General features: G+C 44.2%; 1 long non-coding RNA gene across 1 annotated transcript; it reads left to right on the forward strand.

The window, feature by feature from the left end:
* Positions 1-999: 999 nt before the first annotated feature.
* LOC118522023 (uncharacterized) lies at positions 1,000-12,284 on the forward strand. Its single transcript, XR_013441541.1, has 3 exons — positions 1,000-1,388; positions 3,420-3,679; positions 11,673-12,284. It is a non-coding gene; the product is annotated as an uncharacterized LOC118522023 (long non-coding RNA).
* Positions 12,285-21,853: the final 9,569 nt, after the last annotated feature.

The raw sequence follows: 21,853 nt of genomic DNA on the forward strand, positions 1-21,853 counted from the left end.
ACGTGCTGGCCTTGTGGTTATCACTCAGCTGCCCCTGTGTAGAGTCTGGCCATAGTGGGCGCTCAGCAGATACTTACTGAGCATTTCTCAAGTATGTTTTATAGGTATTGTCCCATTTAATCCTCCTTACCGCTCCCTAAGGTCGATGCTGTTCGGGGTCCACACACCTAGACATTCCAAAAGCTATCCTTTTAAAAAATAAATTTGGCAGCAAAATGATCTGACCTGACTCACGTGGCTACAAAACATGACTTGAATGATGTGAGGCTATTGATTGTCTATCTTTATCTCACTAATTCAACCGTCGTATGTGTCTCTGCAGACACATGGATGAAGCCGATTATGGGGGGGCTGTCCCGGGGCCCCGCGGGAGATCCTGTGTAATACAGCATACGCACCAGATCACGTTTTCAAAACCTGAAAATTCTGAATTCCAAACCCTATTCGGCTCTAAGGATCTGGGTAAGAGATTTGGACTTGAGTTTTTCCTTATTTTACAGCTGCGGAATACGGAGCCTAAGTCGCAGGGCTAGGGCATGGCAGAGCTTGGCTTTGAATCCAGGAATCTGATCCCTGGGGTGCCTCTGTAACCATGAGTCTATTTTAAAAGAGGGGGCTGGTGCTTGTTGACTGGATGAATGAAGGAGTAAATGAAGCTGAGCGGGCCCGGTTCCAACCCCTGGGCTGGTTTACCTGCTGCAGGGGAAATCCCTGCCTCTCCCGGGCAGAACATCTTTCCAGGCCAAGTGCTACTGCTGTAAATGTGCATGCAAAACCCACGTGCACACACGCACACACACACACACACACAACTCAGAAAGGAGCTATATGCTATTATATTTCCTGGGGCCTTATGGCCGCCTGTTGTTTTCAGCAATCTCATCTTTATGAATCAGGTGACAAAACCCACTAGTAACCAGGCAGGGGAAAGAAAACAGATGCTTTTCCAGGCAGGCGGGGTTGAGCTGAGCAGTTTGTCATTGTGGTTAAACCTCTGCCTCCATCAGGGCACAGCACCTTGTAAAAATTATTACTGTTTTCTCTCTCTGGCTCAGGGGGCTGCTCTAGTCCTGAGAACTCGAAGCCGCGGCGAACAGGAAAAGTATAATTTGTCTGTTGGGTACTCAGACTGGAATAGGGCGACGAGGTATGGTAATGCTGTTTCCAAAGCGTGAAGGCATTATTTCCTCTGGGCAGGAGAGGAAGTGAGCCTCCTCTCGCGGGCTTGAAATCTTCCTTGAGAAGATGTGAAGTTGCATGTAGAAGGCCGTGGAAAATTAATGTGGTTCTACGTGAGCAAGAGTGTCTTCAGAAAAAGGCTCGGAGGCGTGAGATGGGCTACGCAGGTTCACGAAGGCTGATGTTGATTAAAACACAGTTGTAAACAGGTGAATACTATATGGTTTCCTTAAAAAAAAAGGCATGTATCTGTGTGTGTGTGTGTAAAATATAGACATTTGTATTCTTGTAAAAATATAGAAAAAGAATAGGAAGGATACACTCACCATTAACACAGGAAGTAGAGGAGAAATAGGCGGGGGCGGGGGAAGGTACATGTCAGAGAGAGAGAGCTGGGCAACTTTCTATTTTCAATCATAGATAGGGCAGCATTCTGCCTTTGCTTGTGTAATCTAAAAAAAAAAAAAATCAAATAAAATTAACTTGCAAAAGCAAACAAACAAAAGCCCCCTCAAGGAATCAGCTTTATAATAAACAGAAAGCCCTTTAACTTCTAAGAATGAGGAGGCCCCAGGCACAAAGGACTTCCTGGTTTGGGGCATTCCTTAGTTAAATCATGTTTGGAAGCTTGACAGAATTTTACCTAGTCCCCAAACGGTAGATTACTTAAAACAGTTATTGAAACTTCCCCGTTGAACAAAAGGGAAACGTACGGTTCCCTCTCTCTCGTACTCTGCTTAAAGTTATTAAGCTGCTTCTTCTTTTTTTGAGAAATAGGAAGCATCCCAAATGACGGGTGGTTCTTTAAATTTATCTTTCAAAATACACATCCTACTAGCTTAAGGTAGCAAATTAAACCTTCGAATATTAAAGAGAAAATCACATCTCTTTCTTCGGAGACGAAGACAGGGATGCGGTGGATCCGGGAGGGTCCTTTAGATTAGGCACAAAATTAGTTGGTCTTTTGTTTTTTTTAAAATATTTTATTTATTTATTTGAGTGAGAGAGACTGAGATAGTGACAGAGAGCACAAGCAGGGAGGAGAGGGAGAAGCAGGTTCCCCGCCGCTGAGCAGGGAGCCCGATGCAGGACTCGATCCCAGGACCCCGAGATCATGACCTGAGCCAAAGGCAGACGCTCAACTGACTGAGCCATCCAGGTGCCCCCAGCCTTTTGTTAATCTACTGTAAAAAAACCTGGTTGCTTTCTTACTTTCAGATTAGCTTTTAGTAGATGTTTCACGGGCTTGTTACTTTTGTTGAATTTATTCCCTATCAGTCTGTTAAATAGGAAATGGGAGGTGTGTCCAGAGCCTGGGGATGGAGAGGATGGTGAACTGGAGAAATACCTCCACCTCTATTTGCACAAACACCAGGAATTCAACAAAACGTGGCTGTTGGCGAGCCACGGGCTCAGCAGCTTTCCCGGCGACGAGTCTGAGAGCAGGAGAGCAGCGTGCTTAATTACTGGACCTTTCATCGTAGGCGCCCAAAGAGTAAACGACCAGCACGCGTGGATCTTGATTAGGATTTGTGGAGCCGCCACATTATTTTCTCAAGGCTCGGATTTCTAACTTTATCGGAGACATCACTGGTCGGCAGAAATTTGTCAGTCTCCCTGAGGCAGTCAGATTTACAGAACAGTCCTAGAAAAGTTTCTTTTCACCACCCCCCCCCTCCTTTTGGAATCTGTGTCTATTAAAGGAGAGTCTTGCAAGAAATTTTGTCTTTATTCATGAGATAAAGAATAGGTCCTTTGAAATGATCCCAATGCTAGATTTTGTTGCAGTCCTTTTCCAAGCATTATTATCATATTATTTTTCATTTGATCCTCAGAGCAAGCTGGAGGTGGACAGAGGAAGCAACCTTCATGTTACAGAGGAGGGAAGAGAAGCATACAGGTTAACTCACGCATGGAAACAATTAGCCAGGGAGCAGTTAGGATTCCCAATCTCTTTTGCCCAACGCTTTCAGTGAAGACAGGCATGGTTTTTATCAGCTTTTAATGTAGGTGGAGTTCAAGGCATCTCCAGGGTTCCTCTTATGCTAAAGGTTGTGGAAAAATCCCAAGAGCACAATAAAATCCAAAGAAGAGGTTTACTTAAGCATGATTCACCCTAAAATACCTACTTCAGACTTTGGGGAAGGGACTCATTTTACCTCTGTCATCAGGGACACACCAAGGAGCGTTTGCGAGCCCCGCCAGCAACCTGTCTATTTATACTTTGTTTATTACCGCAGGTGACTGTACAGCTGTTGATCTTTGAGGACCACACGAGATTGCTGTGAGTGGGTGGCGACGTGATTCTGCAAGACGGAGTTAATAATCCTAGACAATCGCAGGCTCTCTTTTACTCAAGGGGTGTGCCCCTTCATTTACAGAAAGGAAGACTGAATCACAGAATGGAAAACAACCATGACACAGCCGGTCTCTCGGAGCAGAGCAGGAAACAAAAGAATGGGATTTCCCAGCTTCGCATTTAGACTACATTGTCTGAAAGGTAGACTTTGATCCCAAACTTGGGTCCTTTTGCATTACAACAGTAACTCAAAAGGCAGGATCTAAATGTCTCCATGGATGGCCTGCACGGGTTTTTGCTTAAGAGAAAACAGGTAAAAGTGACCTGGTTCCGATGTGAAAAGTGCAAGTCAGAAATTTAGGGAGGGAGGGAGGGAGGGCAAGTGATAGGTTTCAAGCATGTACAAAAGTAATGTAAAATTAACAACGATGATACAATTTATAATGAAGAATAATCATGGCTCACGGATAGCTGTGTGTCAGGCACTGTTTTAGGTGCTTTGCAAGGAGTAACCCATTCAATGCTCACATCGACCCGATAAGGAAGATGCTGTTATTGTCCCCACTTTATAGTTGAGAAAAATGAAGTACAAGGAGGCTGGTAATGAAGAGAAACCTCAGTCCTCATCTTTGCTTGGAGATGTTTAGCATCTATGAACTCCATTTTAGTTGGTGGGACCCAAACTAGTCCATTTGGTACCTTTGTGCTATTTAGAAAAAAGTCCTCCCTCAGGGCAGGTGCTCCATCTTTGAGTTGATGGCTGCATGGGCAATCTTTAGGGGCCCCACATGGCATGTGGAGGAAGGGCTAAGTTTCAGCTGAAATTCACCTCTCTGTGCTAGGTGTCCTTGTGTAGGGCCAACCTTTATGCTCGTGGTAGTGCCATGTCCTGCACACACGAGTTTTGAGACTACGAACAGCATCCTTGGTGTCTTTAAGTCTCTGTTTCGTCATTTAAAAATCAGGATGATGCTGGGGCTCCTGGGTGGCTCAGTTGGTTCAGCATCTGCCTTCGGCTCAGGTCATGATCTCAGGGTCCTGGGATGGAGCCCCAAGTCGGGCTCCCTGCTCAGTGAGGAGCCTCCTTCTCCCTCTCCCTCTACCCCTGCTTGTGCTCTCTCTCTCTCTCTGTCAAATAAATTAAAAAAAAAAAATCTTTAAAAAAATAATAAAAATCAAGATGATGCTACTAACCTCAGACAGAGGCTTGTGGTAAGGAGTCACACTGAATTTACCTGGCATATCAGAAGCACTAAGGAGGCAAAATCAAACATGGGATAGTTAGATTTCACTTCCTATTGGATCATAAACTCGTTGGAGGCAGGAGGCAGCCATTTAGAGACTCATTTTGAAATGTCGTGGGCAGGACATTTCACAGGAAAGACACCGGTGTTTTATAAGAAATAGATCATGTCTTCAATTCTTTTCATTGAAAGATGTTGGTGCTTGAATCACTTGTACAATTAAGCCGTGTTCTCAATAAACTATCTTCCTTGGATTGCTGTCTTGAATGCACCCTATTGAAATAGAGTCAATGACACTAAATTTAGGAATTGCCTTCAGAATGCCTTTCAGTGAGTTTGAATGGACTCACAGATTTTATGTGTGATGTTGAACATGTGAGTGTGGGGGATCAGATGGCCCATATGTGCATCCCAGAGCTGCCCCTTAAAAGCTGCATGACTTTGGACACATTCCTTAGCCATGCTCTGCATGAGCTTCCTCTTCTTTGAAATGGGGATAATCACAGTCCTTTCATAGACTTGTGAACTGTAAATGAGAAAATTCCATATAAAATGTGTTGTATCATCCATGGCAAATACTAAGTGCTCATAAAATGTCAGCTGGCAGGGCACAGGCTGGCTCAGTTGGAAGAGTACGTGACTCTTGATTTGGGGGCCATGAGTTCGAGCCCCACGTTGAGTGTAGAGATTGCTAAAAAAAAAAAAAAAATTAAAATGTTAGCTGGCTTAACTGATGGTGATAGAATGTAGAACTAAGGCAGCATAGGCATTTTCTGATTTCTCTTAAATTCTCTTAAGTTGAACCTCAGAGGAAACCCTCTCAATAAATCCACGCTAAATGATTCACCTGTGTAGTCTTGCCTGCCTTCTTAGATGATGCAATATGTTTCTTCAGCCACTCACTGAGTAGAAAGGTTAGTTCCAGACTTGCGTGTGAGTTTCTGTCACTAGGAAGAAGATCAAGGGCAGAGGGTCTGTTGGCATCTTTAATTGCTTAATTGCCAGGACCAGGGTTCCTGGAGGTTCAAAAGTCCTGGATGAACATTTTTTGTTTCTCTTAGCATTTTGGCTCTGGCTTTCCTTTTCTCTGGATGCGTCAAAAGCCAAGGTCTAGTTTGAACTTGGAAGGTTGTTGAAAGCCAGCAAAGGGCTTTCTCTGTCTCTGCTTGTTTGGTAAGTTAAATGCATGAATGCTGCCGCTCCACTATATACTTTTGTACATTGAGAAGGAGATATCCCCCTGAGCTGTGAGCAGACTGGATTAGATTATGATCTTTCGCCATAAGAACACCCAGGCTCCTCTATGTAGCAGATACCCCTGGTTATCTAACAGCAAGCTGCCTTGGCGGCGTGTAGCGAGACCTATCAAATGGTGGGTCAACCACTAGGATTGTTTTTCCCTTCACATAATAAAAAGTCCTCGATTCCATGAAGTCGCCAAGGACTTAAACTCCTTCTGTCTTCCTGGTCTACCATCCTTTGCACACGGCTGTCATCTTCATGATCCCATGATGGCTGCTCCATTAGAATGGGGACATAGTCCACCTGAAAAGATGAGCATGCTAGCAGAATCTATGCTTTTTGATCAAGGAAAAAAAAATCTGCAAGGAGTTGGGGATATTGAGTTTTGTTTTGTTTTTAGTTGGGCTTAATGGCATCTTAAATAAGTCTAGGATTCTATTAATAAGAAAGAAGGGGAAGGATATTTGTTGAACAACTAGCAGTCTCTACCAATTGCTACCTGACTATTTCCTTCTCTCTAACAGGTATCTATCCTCTTCAGAGTGGCCATATGTTTCAGAGACTATTCATATCAGCTCCAGGAGGTGGGCTCTAATTAGCTTAAACTATTTAGAATAATCCATTTCCTCTTACCAATGATTAATTTATGTCTTGATACGGGACATCATGTTGGGCAATGAGATTTGAGGGAAAGGGTGCCAAGGAATTTGGGGAAAAGGTTCTTTCTTCCTAAAGAGAGACTCAAGAAACTGAAGAGCTCTTTTTCTGCCACTGGATGTAGTTGTGTGAACATGTGATGGCTGGAGCCATGCAATGATATTGCAAACACGAAGGGAGCTAGCATGGTAGGACAAGGCCAATATGCTGGGGTTTGCAAACTGAAAGATGGTAAAAGCCCATGTCATTCAAGAGGCCACCGAACTGCTGAATTAGCTGAAGCGACTTTTCTTTCAGACGTTTTTTTTTTTTTTAAATGTGAGATGATAACATGCCTTATTATTTAGCTATTTTGCGTTGGATTTTCTGCTACTTGCACCCAACGGGATTCTAACCGATACTTTTGTATGATGAGATCAGTATAACGGGTCGATATTGTTTTGTGTGACTATACCTTTAAACAATAGAAATAACCATCTCTGACTTCATCTCCTCCTGCTCCCTCCTAATTCGCTGGTGTTTTGCTCCCAGCCCAGGAGCACTGTTGCCCCAGGCACTACCCTTGTAGTCCTGCCTCTGCCGCCAGGGCTTTCCTCCCCAAGAGCCCTTTAAATAGGGGTAGCCACCACTTGATTCTGTCTCTACTCAAATATCATCTCATCAAAAGGCTTCTCTGACTCCCCTATCTAAAGCACAGCTGACTCTTCCTCCCCACCCCACCACTTCCTCCCTCTGCTTTTCTTTCTTCCTTCCTTTCTTTCTTTCTTCCTTCCTTTCTTTCTTTCTTTCAGATTTTTATTTATTAGAGAGAGAGAGAGAGCGAGCAAGCACAAGTGGGGGGAGGGGCAGAGGCAGAGGGAGAAGCAGACCCCCCACTGAGCAGGGATCCCAATGTGGGGCTCGATCCCAGGATCCTGAGATCATGACCTGAGCTGAAGGCAGATGCTTCACCAACTGAGCCACCCAGACACTCCTTTACTTCTTTATTTTTAAATTATTATTATTATTTTTTTTAAGAATCTCTACACCCAATGTGGGGCTCGAACCCACAACTCTGAGATCAAGAGTTGCATGCTCCACTGACTAAGCCAGCCAGACGCCCCTCTTTACTTCTTGACCATCTCATTCTGTAGCGTGTAAGGCTCATGAGAACAAGAGCGTTTTTGTTCTTATTGCCACCAGATCCAGTTCCTCATATATTGTCTGGTACACAGTGTTTGCACACATGCTCTCTCTCTCTCTGTATATAATGAATATACATGTATTGTGAGCAAGTGCAGAAGCTGGTTCAAGCGCACCTGACTTTGAACTCTGGTTCTGCCACTTGCTGGCCGGGTGGCCCTGGTCCAGGCTTCTGCTGAACCTCCACTTCTGCGTCAATCAATAATTTTTTCCAGAATCTATCTCCGGGCACCTGGGTGGCTCAGTCAGAGAAGCAGGCAACTCTTGATCTCCGGGTTGTGAGTTCGAGCCCCACGTTGGGCGTAGTGATTACTTAAAAATAAAATCTTAAAAAAAACCTCCTATCTCATCCACTTGTTAGAGACGGGCTGCTAATGAACGTGAAGCATCGAGGGTGTTGTGCAGGGCCAGCACCTAAGGGTGGGGGGAGTGTGACTGGGCTCTAGGTAAAGGCAGTTGCCCTGCACCCAGGAGCCGCTGGCCTTGCTTTTCCCAAAGTGACCGGAATCGAGACTTGAAATATTTCATCAGGCAAAATGTGGGAGATTGTGGAAAATGTAAAACTAAACAAATGTCTTAAAACTGCTGTCTGGCCAGGTCAGTGGTAAGAAAACGAGAACATTCTGCATAAACAGATGTTATTAAAGATGGTGTGTGCCCGAGCGTGGGGTCACGGGCCATCTGCCACCGCAAATCCCCCTGCATTCCTCTGAAGAAGCCGTTATTTCTCCTCCCTCCCGAGGTTGACCAGTGGTTTAAATACTGCTAACAGCAACAGGGGGAAAGGATTATCCCACTTAGCTATTTTTAGCTTCCCCTTGAAGTCTTACACTTCACATTTTAAGTTTGTTTTCAAAGTTCCCTTCCAACCCAAATAAACCGAGGTTCAGAAAGGATGCAGGTTACTACTTTCTGATTCTCCAGGGAGCAGGCAGGGAAGCCAGCTTCCCGTGGAATGTTCAGGAGCGCGTTGGCTGCAGTCAGCTTCTCGAGGGTGGGAGCCCTCTCCTGACAGAGGCGCTTGGCTTTCTCCCATCTCTCAAGATAACCCTCTAAATCATAATCTTCTAGGACTTTCTATTCAGATTCTGTAAACCCTTTCTGTTTGGATTATCCCATCCCCTGCTGGGAGTATCACTGCCGTACTCGGTCAAAGAAAACACGCCATCTTGATTCATTCATTCAGCAAATAGTTATAGGGAGCCCTACTGCGTGCCAGGTACTGTGCCCCAGAGTCCCTGCTCTCGTGACACTTCTTTTCTGGTAGGAAAGCTAATAAAACTCTTCGGAAGCAAAAAAAAAAAAAAAAAAAAATCTATAAATCAATACAGAACCGAATAGAATACTGTTATAGTTACTATAATGACAATTAATAAGATAATTGTATTTATTAATACATGACAACCTCAATGTAATACTTATTACATGGCGGACGGTATCCTAAACTCCTTATATCAACTCACGTCGTGCTTCCCTATTTTACAAACGGGGAAACTAAAAAAAAATCGAAAGGTTAATACGTATCTTTTCAAAGTCCTAGAGGCAGTTAAATGGCCAGTGGGATTTGAAGGTCAGCCATATGGATTTTAGAGTGCACCCCATGAGGAAGGTTAGCTGCGTGATGGTGAGGAGTGTGACTGGTGGGTGCAGACCTAAGGGATAAGAAGGGGTCAGCGGTCTGACGAGAGCCCTGTAGGGGCAGAGAAGGAGCGGCGGGTGCACATGCTGCTGGAGGCAGGAAGGAAGGCATGGAGCAGAGACGAGGCCCAAGTGACCAGGGGCTGCGGTCAGGGCAAACCGTCTTGGGGGGGAAGTCAGGGCACCCAGGTAGGCAAGGGGCTTTGATTCAAATACTACTCAAGAAAGAAAATTGCTCGATGAATCATCTTGCTCAGGTTTTGTGACGGCTTCTGGTGGCTGGCATTTGTCACAGAGCTCAAGGAGACGCAGAAAACCTGTTTCTCGTCGTCCCCTGTGGCTGAAAACCTTTTCAGCATCTTTGAATCTTTCCTTTCTGAGTAAGTATCTGAGCATCATTGAGTCTCTCTGGAGTGATTGGTGGTCTGACCTGGGAGTTTAGCTCCAATGAACTTGTAACAATTTGAGCCACACTTACACTAACCTCAAGACTTCCCCGAAGCGGTATTTCCTTGGTTGTGGTTTAAAAACAAATTCTGAATATTAGGTTATTTTCCTATGATGTACCTGATTTCTAAAAACGGGGCACATGGGCCAAAAATAGGAAGAAAAGAAGGCGGGCTTCATGCCATCGGTTTCCAGTGAATCAAGATTTTACTGTCATCTGTGATTGCCTCCGTTTATGGGCTTATGGCTTTGGCAGGTAGATGATAGGCTTGCATTAAGGAAAAATAAATAGCCTGGCCAATGATCAAATATTTTGCGACAAAAAATTATGCACTGGCATTACTTGGAATTGATGTAACTGGTTCATAGTCTGAGTAGAACAGTCGGAATATACTGGCAGTGCTGACAGCCCATTGGGATTGCTCTTCAGAGGGTAATACTTGGGGATTTTCACCGAACATTCTTAAGAGGAAAATGAACAGTTCAGGCAGCCTGAGTGAGAATCCCCAAATTTCTGATTCCTTTATACGTGACCTTGGGAAAGTTACTTAACCTCTCCGAGCCTCAATTTCCTCACCTGCAAAATGGACGTAAAAATGGCACCTATTTTGCAGGGTTGTCCTGAGGATAATTGATACATCAACTCCTACCTGATTAAACCGATGTGAAGAGATGGTTTCCTGGCTGGCTCAGGTGGCAGAGTACGTGACTCTTGATCTTGGGGTGGTGAGTTCGAACCCCACGTTGGGCATAGAGCTTACTTAAAAAAAAAACAAAAACTGATGTAAAGAAGTTAGTTCAGAACCTGGTGTAAGGTCTCAATAAACATTTCTGTGTGTTTCTTGTTCCATCGCACCCCTTCCAGCCCTTAGTCTGTGGCTCTCGCCTGCTGTTCTGTCGCACATGTCTGCATGGCCTCGGGAGGGAGGAGAGCGGTTACATCACGGTCCACACGGTGCAGCAGCAGGAGAAGCTCTTGCAGAGAATCGGCCCCTTACAAAAGGGGCTTTGCCCTATGGCAGGGTTTCTAGGGACAGTCTGGGACCGCTGATCCTTTGTTGTGGGGTGTCCTGTGCGCTGTCGATGTTTAGCAGCGTCCCTCATCCCTACCTACTAGATGCTGGTGGCACCTCCTACCCCTACAATTATGACAACCAATAATGTCACTGGGCTTTGTCAAACGTCCCCCGGGGGACAAACTACATGGTATACTTTAGCTTTATTGTTTAAAAAATCATTAAATTATATACCCTTATTGTTGGGGAGAGAGAGAGGGATGAAAAGGGAAAAAGGCAGGAAGGCAGGAAAGGCAGGAAGCAAGGAAGGAAGAAATTATACACAGAAGGATGGAGCAAAACCAAAACAAATTAGAACAAAACACTCCTATCTATCACTACAAAATTTTATTAGATATCCTTAGAAACTAGTTTTCCTCTCCGTGAATTTATAGATCAAAATATCTTTGGACCCAACCTTAGCACAGATACAAAGAGCAGAAATGATGGGCTTGAATCTCAGTGCCACCCCTAATGAGCTGTGTGACAGAAGCCCAGCTGCTTCACACCCCCAAGCCTCAGTTTCTTCATCTGTAAATGGGAATTATCCTAGTACCTAACTCAGCACAGTGCTCGAAACATTCATTTATTGTGGGCTCTTAATATTTGCAAAAATATGTCTAGCACATGCCATGTGCCGTACACAGTGCTAAGTGCTTTCCACAAATTAAGTCAGGTACTGATCAAATAACAATAGGAAATAACTATTGTTTTGTTCCCATTTTATAGGTAACAGACCTGGACCCTGAAGCATAGAGAGCAACTTGGATGGGGTGCGGTCACCAGCAAGGAGGTGCAAAAGCAGGCAGAGAGCAGGGCGGCTAGGGGGCTTGGCTCTTCTGCTATCCTGCTCAGAATTCTAAAATCTTCCCGCCAGAGCAGATGAAAGCCCATTTCTCTCCGTCTTCAGGATCCTCTTGACTTGGAATAATCCAGGAATCTTCGGGTACTTCCTCCATTGCCAAAGTCAGTTGTTTGCTCTTGCCAACTGCTGAAAATAGGCCATTCAGGAAATCCAAAGGAATATCCCCAATTGAAAGACGCGGCAAGAGTTTGGAGATGCCTGTGCTCTGTGATTTGCTGCCGTGTCTTTAATAACCTAGTCCCGGAGTGACATCATGGTGCTGCTGTGTATTCTGTGGGTCACAGAGAGCAGTCCCGGGAAGACAGGGATGTGAAGACCAGGAAGTTGGGGTCCTTCTCAGAGGCTGGCTGCCACACTAATATACATTGTAGAAAACTTTTTTAAAGCTTTTATTTTAATTCCAGTTAGTTAACATACAATGTTACAGAAAACTTTTGTTTTAATTGAAGGATAATTGATACACAATAGTGTGTTAGTTTCAGGTGTATAATACAGTGATTTAATACATATATTACGAAACGATTACTCCAGTTAAGTCCAGTTACCATCTGTCACCATACAACTTGTTACAATCTTATGGACTATATTCCTTATGCTGTACATTATATCCCCCCATGTCTTATTTATTTGATACCTGGAAGATTGTACCTCTTCATCCCCTTCACTTACTTTGTCCATCGCCCCACCCCCCCTCCCCTCTGGCAACCATCAGTTTGTTCTCTGTATCTATGAGTCTGTTTCTGTTTTGTTTTGTTTGTTCATTTGTTTTGCCTTTTTAGATTACACATAGAAGTGAAATCATATGGCACTTGTCTTTTTCTGACTTATTTCGCTTAGCATAATACTCTCTAGGTCCATCCATGTTGGCACAAATGGCAAGATCTCATTCTTTTTTAAGGCTGAGTAATATTCCAGTGTGTGTGTGTCTGTGTGTGTGTATACACGACATCTTCTTTATCCATTCATTTATTGATGGACACTTGGATGGCTTCCATATCTTGACTACAGTAATAATACAATGATTGTAGGGATGCATATGCCTTTTCAAATCAGTGTTTTCATTGTAGAAAGCTTTATTATTTTTTTTAAAGATTTTATTTATTCATTTGTCAGAGAGAGAGACAGAGAGAGCCACAAGCAGGGGGAGCAGCAGGGAGAGGGAGAGGGAGAGAGAAACTCGGCGGGGAGCCCAGTGTGGGACTCCATCCTAGGACCCTGGGATCATGACCTGAACTGGAGGTAGACGCTTAACTGACTGAGCCACCCAGGTGTCCCCAAAACTTTTTTTTTTTTTTAAGATTTTTAAAATTTATCCATTTGAGAGAGAGAGAGCAGGAGCGGGTGGGGGTGGGAGGGGCAGAGGGAGAGGGAGAGGGCCAAGCAGATCCCCTGTGAGCTGGGAGCCCAACTTGGGGCTTGATCCCAGGACCCCGAAATCATGACCCAAGCTGAAATTGGATGCTTAACCGACTGAGCCACTCAGGTGCCCCTCATTGTAGAAAATTTTTAAAAGAATACGGACACTGACTAGAAAGTCCTTTTTTATGAAAGATTTAGCCTCACATTGTAGATGATTAATTCACTTGGAAAGATGCTCCTAGGAAATATTATAAACTCCTTTCATGTAAAAGATAAGAAACATGACATATTAGGTCAGCCTCTCTTTGAATTTAGATCTTAAAAAGCAAATTAACTAGAAACCTCGAGTTTGGTGAACAGTTATCAGATATGTGGTTCTAGAGTTTAATATATGTAATATAAGAACATGGTAAATTAATAAGTATTAGTATACCCAAATCCTTTAAAAGTACATGTTTGGGGGCACCTGGGTGGCTTAGTCGGTTAAGCATCTGCCTTTGGCTCAGGTCATGATCCCAGAGTCCTGGAATAGAGCCCCAGAGCAGGCTCTCTGCTCAGTGGGAGTCTGCTTCACCCTCTTCCTCTGCCCCCACTCCCGACCCTACTCACGTCTCTCTCAAATAAATAAAGTCTTTTAAAAACAAAATACATGTTTGGTCAACCTTTGAGATTCTTTTAGTATGTCCAGAGTTAGAGATTAGCTGTGTGCCCCTGCTGATAGGAAGACATAAATTTTTTATTATTACACTTAATTTTTTATAAAGTAGTATTAGCTACAAGGCCCTATGTGATCTGGCTCCTGTGTGGTGGGGTGACATAATCTCATCCACCACTGTCTAGCTATAGTAGGAGACTTTCTGATGCTCAAACACAGGCCTTTTCCTACCTCAGGACCTTTGCACTTACTGTCCCTCTGCCTGGAAAGCTAGTCCTGCCGTCAACCCATCAGTGGCCAGGCCTCCTTGAATTTCTGTACATTCATAGAGAGGCCTTCTTCTAGCCCCTTCTTGTTCATTATCTGCTTTTGTTCTCCATAGCACTCACCACACCTTGACTTATCTTCATCTTTAAATTGTTTATTGTCCATTTGCCCTGAAAAACATAAGCTCCTTGTCAAACATGTTTCTCTCTCCATCGTATCCCAGCACAATATCTTGCATACAATAGGTGCTAAATAAATATTCTCTGAACTTGTTTCCATCTCTGCAAATTTACAAATAGGTGACCAACATTTGGTCGCAATCACCTTTGATTGATAGGCAGCTGGATTTTGCTTATTTCCGGTTGCCAAGGGTTGCCTTTCTTTGGGATGACAACGCCAAAGCATTTGTTGTCTTGTGCACCATGAGTGTGAAGCTGAAATGTCAGGTGACACAAGAGAAAGAATCAGTCATGGCAGCTCCTTAAACATAGAAACATATTAAACATTCAGGGCATCAGTAGCTGGCTCATAGAGAATTCCATCCTTAACACATGACAAGTTGGGGTTTACAGTCAAAGTCCACTTAGCAAATGTTTATTCTACGACGTGCTTTTCTTTTGTTTCCTGTAAGTATAGCTTCATGCCCTGCCAGGATTTGAGGTCATAGAAACACGAGGAGGCTATTAACATATCAATGGAGGGATCTCTTTGGAATCTAGAATTTGGAATAATATTTGCATCTCAAGCTCAGAAGCCGCCCAGGCAAGCCTGCTTATTGATTGCCTTTAATTTCCCCTTAAAACAGTGTCTGTTTCTGAATAAAAGATTAATACAGGAGGGCTCAGTTTGTCGCGTGATTTATACTCAAATGCTGCCTCCTCTCCTTTCAGAAGCCCGTTGCATACACGTCCCCACCCCTGAGACGTTTGCATTCAGTTCCTCAAGAAAAATAGCTGCTGGTCACCAAAGCCTGCAGCTTAATTGAATTTGTCTTTGTCCACTTAATCTTCATGCTTACAAAAAGTGGGGTGGGTGGGATTTATCCAGAAAAACCATACCTGAAAAATACAGCCGATCGCTAGGAGACCCGGCAGAAGAAAGAGATATAAAATGCACTTTAAATAAAAAATGAAACTCAGGGATGTCATTTAGAATGTCTGTGCTGCGCTTCTCTTTGCTTTAGGCATTTCCAGATACTCCAGTATCGCCCCAGTATAAACATGGCAACCTAAGAAGTAAACCACTGGGCTAGCTTAGAGCAGTTCTATCATTTTTGTCTTGGCTGCAATTTCTATTTCCTTTTGGGGAAGAAAAAAACATGAAAGTGGAGATTTCTGTTTTGCGTGAGGTTCAGAAACCTCTTTCTATAAATGAATGGACGTTAATAATAATAAACATCACTAATAGCAACCGTTTATCAAATAACTTTTTTTTAACCATTGTACTAAACGCTCTCTACTCTTTTTTTTTTTTTTTTAAAGATTTTATTTATTTGACACAGAGAGAGAGCGAGAGCAGGAACACAAGCAGGGGGAGTGGGAGAGGGAGAAGCAGGCCTCCCGCAGAGCAGGGAGCCCACCGTGGGGCTAGATCCCAGGACCCTGGGATCATGACCTGAGCCGAAGGCAGACACTTAACGACTGAGCCACCCAGGTGCCCCTCTACTCTTTATCTCATTTAATATTGTCTCCAACACTGTGAGGAAGTCCTATTAATAGTCCCACGCAGACAAGGCTTGGAGAAGTGCAGGAAGCTGCCCAAGTCTGTAAAATGGCAGAGCCAGATTTTGGAGCTGGGTGCATTTGATTCGAAAATCTAAGACTGCAATCCCACCGGGAGAAGTGCATGTGGACAGGTGTGCCTCCCCGCCCATTTATTTCTTCAGCATGGCGGATGGACAAAGGATGAGCTTTCCCTGTAGGCAACCAGTCAGGATGAGGGGTCTTCAGCTTTGAATCCTAGGTCTGTCTCCTGCTGACTTAGGCTTAACCACTAGGCACCACCATGTCCCATGGCCAAGAAGGACTCCTGGAGGCAGTTTCTTCTAATGTGTTGACTTTGGTCATGCTACATGGTCACTTTCAATGGAGGTGACCTATGATGCCACAGAGATGCATGGAGCAGAGAGGAAAGGTGGGTCAATGAAAATCAAAATATGACAGTGACTTGGAACAGAATGCCCTCTGACCCAGCCGACAAGAATTACAACCCAGGGACTGATAAAAAGAATGATACTCCCCAGATGTCACTCACTGAGAAGTTCACAATTTTGTTCTTATCTTAGATAAACCTAATGATGCCCAAGGTTGGAGCTGCATGTATGAGAGGTGGCCCTTGTTTCTTAAGTTCCCCTCTTTGATGGGGTCATGTAGAATAGTTTGTGATCTAGTGATCACGGTTGAGCTAGAATCAAGGCTCTGGTAGAAAGAATGAGATGAGGTTTGGGAAGGTAAAAAGTGACTGCCTGCTTTCTAGTTTGGGATCATGATTTCTAATTCCCTAAGTTCGTGCCTCCCCATACTTCCCATTCACCTTTCCAATGATTGCTTCATTGACTCAAACCAAAAAAACAAACAAAAAAATCCAAAAAGTGAAACAAGAGACATGGTGGAGCATTGATATGTTGTACCCTCTGTTACAGGTACTGGGCCTAAGACAGTAAGCGAGACAAAGTTGTTACAGATCATTAACACTGAACAAATAATTCAACAAATAATAATTTAACTACCATTTTGATACTTGCTATCAAAAGAAATTAATTGGGGATGCAATGAGACTATGTTCGCGGCTGCATCTAAACTTCTATCAAATGTCTTATCCACCTGTGATTCCTTTTCTATTCGCTTCCCTGCAGTGTGTTGGCTAAATTTCTAGACCTTCAGTTCAACCACAGGGTTTCAAATCCTGTATCATCACTCAATGGATGTGTGATCTTGGAAAAGTAACTGAACCCATCTGAGCCTTAGGTCCCTTAGCGGTAGAAAGAAAATAACAGAAATACAGTGTTATCATTGTAACCAAATGAGATGATTGAAGTAAAGCACTTAGCTTTGCAGGCACACCACAGGTCTTCAATTAAGCCTAGTTGTTATTATTAGTCTCTGAATGCGATAAGCATGTTGTTTTGTCCCCCATGCTGAAAGGTACTGGATTGCTTGCTCAAGATGTGACGCGAGGAGGGTGATTTGGAGAGTGACTTACAAGGGTCAGAAGTCTGGATGCTGCTCAAAAGCTGTGTGTCCTTGGGCAAGTCAGATGGCCTCTCTGGGCTCCATTTCCTTCATCGATAAGGGAAAGTCATAAATCTACTCAAGAATTAGAGTTAATGCACATAAAACATTTAGCTCGGTAAATGGCAACTGCTATTATAATTATTACTGATTATTACTGTTAGGCGCTGTACGAAACATAATAATGCCTAACTATGCCTTTTAATCCCACAGTTTTGGTGGTGTTTATGCATCAATTTACAAAATGAGATTCTGAAAGTCTTTCTCCATAAAGTGAATTGTCTTTCTCCCCAGCGTTTCTCATGAGAGCTCTTATTTGGTGAGTAAATTTACGAGAGGGGTGGTAGATAAGGGATTTTGGCCTTAGAACACTTCTTTAATCTCTACAGTTGCCATGGAATTTGTGTCATTTTTGCTTGGGTGATCAGATTACGTTTCATAAACAATATCCCCTATGTTTAAAAATCTTTAAACGGCCACTTGTAAGCGGCTTGACGTGGACTACAGTTAATGCCTTGTTTGACTTGGATCTTCCTTTGTCCGTGGGGCTGACAGTCAACTGTTTATGCCAGCGTCAGATGCCTAAGTAGAGACCCATGTTTTCCAGAATATTCTTATATGAAATACTTCCTTCATTTTCAGCACATCAACTGTCCCCTGTAACTTTCCAGAAATGGGCATTATTGCTGCTTTTTTTTTAGATTTCTTATTTTTCCCGGTGTTCACCCTCAGTGTCCTTCACCCCAAAATTTCCAAGTCAAAATTTCCAGCTCATCCCGACCCTTCGCTACCCTGGGGCAACCGGGGTGAGCTGGGTAACTTAAATTGCATCCGTCAGTTTAGTTTTCACTACGTTTTAATTTTCAAATCGAAGGATTAAAACTCCTTTTGTTTATTGGAGCTCCTGTTTATAGGCTGCTCCCATATGTGACTCACTTGACCTGTGCTAGCCAATTAATTCTCCTATCCTCCACTCCACAGTGTTCTAGCGGGTTCTACCTCCAAAACCATATCCCAGACCCTTCCACTAGGGTCCCCACTCTGCTCCCCAGCCCCCCTGTCCTCTCTCATCTTGATGCCCATCCAGCTGCTTCTTGCTGGCTCTCCTTCATCCACTGCTCACAGGGCAGCCCTGACGGCTTTTAAACACCATGCCAGCATGGTGTTTAAAACCTTTCCATGGATCCCCATTGTATTTCAGACAAATATAAAAATTTCTCTGCAGGAGGTCTGGCCCTTGCTCCTCCCGACACATCGACTCCAGCCACCTGTGTTCACTCTTTGAGCCGCGCTACCCTTCTTTCTCCTTCTCGAACAAGCCAACCTTGTCCTGGCCTCAGGGCCTTTGCCCTTGCTTTTCTTTGAGGCTCCAGAGCCCTTCGTCCAGACACCAGATTGCCTGGCTCCTTTGTAACTGGCAGCATTCAGTAAAACTGTTTTGTCGTCAGAGAGCCTTCCCCGGCGCCCCCTGACCCAGTGCAAACAGCTGACTGGGTCACTCTGTCCCGGGGCACTGAACAACATCTGGCATTGTCTTTTACTTGTTTATTCTAACCGTGTTCTCTCTTCCTCCTTCTAGAACAAGGCAGAGCAGGAGCTCCCAGCCTCGGCACTACTGACGTTTGGGGCTGGGCAACTTTGTGCTGTGGAGGCCGTCCTGTGCATGATCCCCGGCCTCCACCCACCAGATGCCACCTGTCCTCCCTGACTTGTGACATGGCCAAATGTCTCCTGGGGGGCAAAACTGGTCCCTATTGAGAAGCGCTGGTCTAGAACCTAAAGTCTAGCCGTGGCTAAAACAATGCCTGGCGCATACGCGAGGAGTTAACCGTTTACTAGTTGTAGGAATGAAGGAGCAACCCTGTGTGGACGGTGCTCCTCAGGCCCTGGAACTGACGCGACCTGCTGGGCAACACAGCCGGCAGGTGCTGGAGCTGGACGCCACCCAAGGCCGTCCGAGGTCTAAGTTCAATCTCTTCACTTGGGGCCACATGAATATGCAGCCAGTGCAATTATAACGCTTTCTAGGGCTTTCCTCATCGGACACGTGTATGTGCTGCAGTAAATGGCCTCAGTCCGCACCACATTCTGTGCAGGACACACCAGTCTAAGCACATTATTTAGCTAATTTCATCTAAGATTTACCAAGTGTGGAGAAATAAAAATAGTAATTTTACATCTAGTAACTACACCCTCTTAGAATCGTTATTGTTGTAAACCCCTTGTTAGTGCTTTAAAAAATGCAAGCTTTTGAATAGCTAACACATTCACATGGTTTGAAAAGAAAACAGTATACAAGGAATATAGTCAGAAGTCCTATTCCTCTTTCCGTCTGGCGTCACTACGTCCACTGATCCCTTTCGATGAGTTTCCTGGGTGTCCTTCAGCGTTGTCTTGTTTTTTTTTTTTTTTTTTTTTTTTTAAGATTTTATTTATTTGCGAGAGAGAGAATGAGAGACAGAGAGCATGAGAGGGAGGAGAGTCAGAGGGAGAAGCAGACTCCCTGCCGAGCAGGGAGCCCGATGTGGGACTCGATCCCGGGACTCCAGGATCATGACCTGAGCCGAAGGCAGTCGCTTAACCAACTGAGCCACCCAGGCGCCCCTCTTGTTTTTTTTTTTTAAGATTTTATTTTATTTTATTTTATTTTATTATTTTTTACAGATTTTATTTATTTGAGAGAGAGAGAAAGTGCACAAGTGGGGGGAGGGGCAGGGGGAAAGGGAGAAGCACCTCCCCCCCCACCCCAAGCAAGGAGCCAGACACGGGGCTCTATCCCAGGACCCCAAGATCATGACCTGAGCCAAAGGCAGATGCTTAACCGACTGAGCCACCCAGGTGCCCTGATTTTATTTTATTTTTTAAAGTAATCTCTCCACCCAACATGGGGCTCAAACTCACAACCCCGAGATCAAGAGTGGCCCGCTCCACCAACGAAGCCAGCCAGGCGCCTCCAGAGTTGTCTTCTGGACGTGAAGTACACAAACATGTCCCCGTTCACTCTTTCTGTCATTTTCTCAAGACAAACTCTGGCATACCGCCTATCTTCTTGGGCATCTTGCTTCTTTCACTTAACTTATCCTGGGTATCTTTCTGCATTAGTGCAAACAGAACTTCTTCCTTCTTTTTTATAGCTGCGAAATATCCCACTTAGGATCCCACTCAAATTTATTTAACCAGTTCTCTGTTGCTGGGTATTTGGGTTGTTTCTTTCTTGTCTGTTATAAACAGCGCTGACATGAAAAGCCTGTGTCCATTGTCTTCCTGAACCTATCTGAGAGAGAGAAATCCTCATTTCATAAAAAAGTGCTGGGGTCAAAAGGACAATGCTCTTGACAGATATTCTGATGGCTTCTTTGAGTAGAAGAGTCCAACTGTCCAGGCCTGACATCAGTGGGGTGGAGGGAGATGAAAATTCGATGAGGATGCGTTAGAACAATCAAGGGGAAAGCAGGTGGAATTTCGAGGTGGGCAGAAGTCTCATGAACCTGGACAGCAAGATAGGTCCAAGATGGGAGGGAGAGGTGCACAGGTGGTGGTGGGACGCAGGGTCATGAGGACCACAGATACCTAATGAGCAAACTCCAGTGGCAGAAATGGGTGGGTGGGGGGACTTCAGGAACCACCTCCATTTCCTCTAGATACTTGGTGAATTTGGGCTTCATTCAACTGTCTTGAGAGGGGGATATCTAGAGTCTCTGCAAGGTTGGAGAAATTGAGAGCACCTGGTGGTATGCATGACCTTAACAAAGTAGGTTCTATTTTTATTCCCATTTTACAGATGAGAAAGGTCAAGTCCAGAAAAGGTGGGTGGACCCCACGGTTGCATATCTACCAAACAGTGGAGCTGAGATGGGCACTGAGAGCTGTCTGGTGTTACCTCTTGTTTTTTCAAGCACTCTGCCGTGGCATATCTGTTAAAGGTTGTTGGGCAACAAATAAACGCATCTTATGTTAGCATTAAAAAAAGTACAAATAAACCCAGTACAAGATATCCAAGCTTCTGTTATTGTTGCACATGTCTTCTTCTGTCATTAGAACCAGCTAATTTTCATGGTTTATATTTTCTGTTTTTAAAGGTTAAAGGGTCCCACCAAAGAGTTTGCCTGAAAACTGTTTACACCAAGAAACAGAAGGTTAAGTTGGCCACCAGCTTGTGTGATAGTGTTTCCTGCTGAGTGCCCAGTGAATTTTGCAAGGGCTTGCACGTCCTGCTAGCAAGAGGATGTATCTCTGGACACGATAGCCCTCTCCAGGTCAGCATTCAATGCCTGCTTTGTTCTTCTCAACTTGCTTGAGTTCCTCTTAGGGCTCTGGTCCTGATTCCTTCCACCTGTTCTTCAAAATTGCAGGTGACTTTTTCCCTGGTTGCCCTGGTGGTTATATTCCTTCATTCTGCCACAGGACATCCATCATGCTTGAATCCATCTTCTTCACTCTGCTTCTTGGGTCATTTCCTTGCATGTACTTGCATGCTAATTTCCAGCGGAACACACACACACTCTCTCTCTCTCTCTCTTTTTAATGCAAGTGA

Source organism: Halichoerus grypus, chromosome 10 (assembly GCF_964656455.1).
Source record: "Halichoerus grypus chromosome 10, mHalGry1.hap1.1, whole genome shotgun sequence".
Lineage (NCBI taxonomy): Eukaryota > Metazoa > Chordata > Mammalia > Carnivora > Phocidae > Halichoerus > Halichoerus grypus.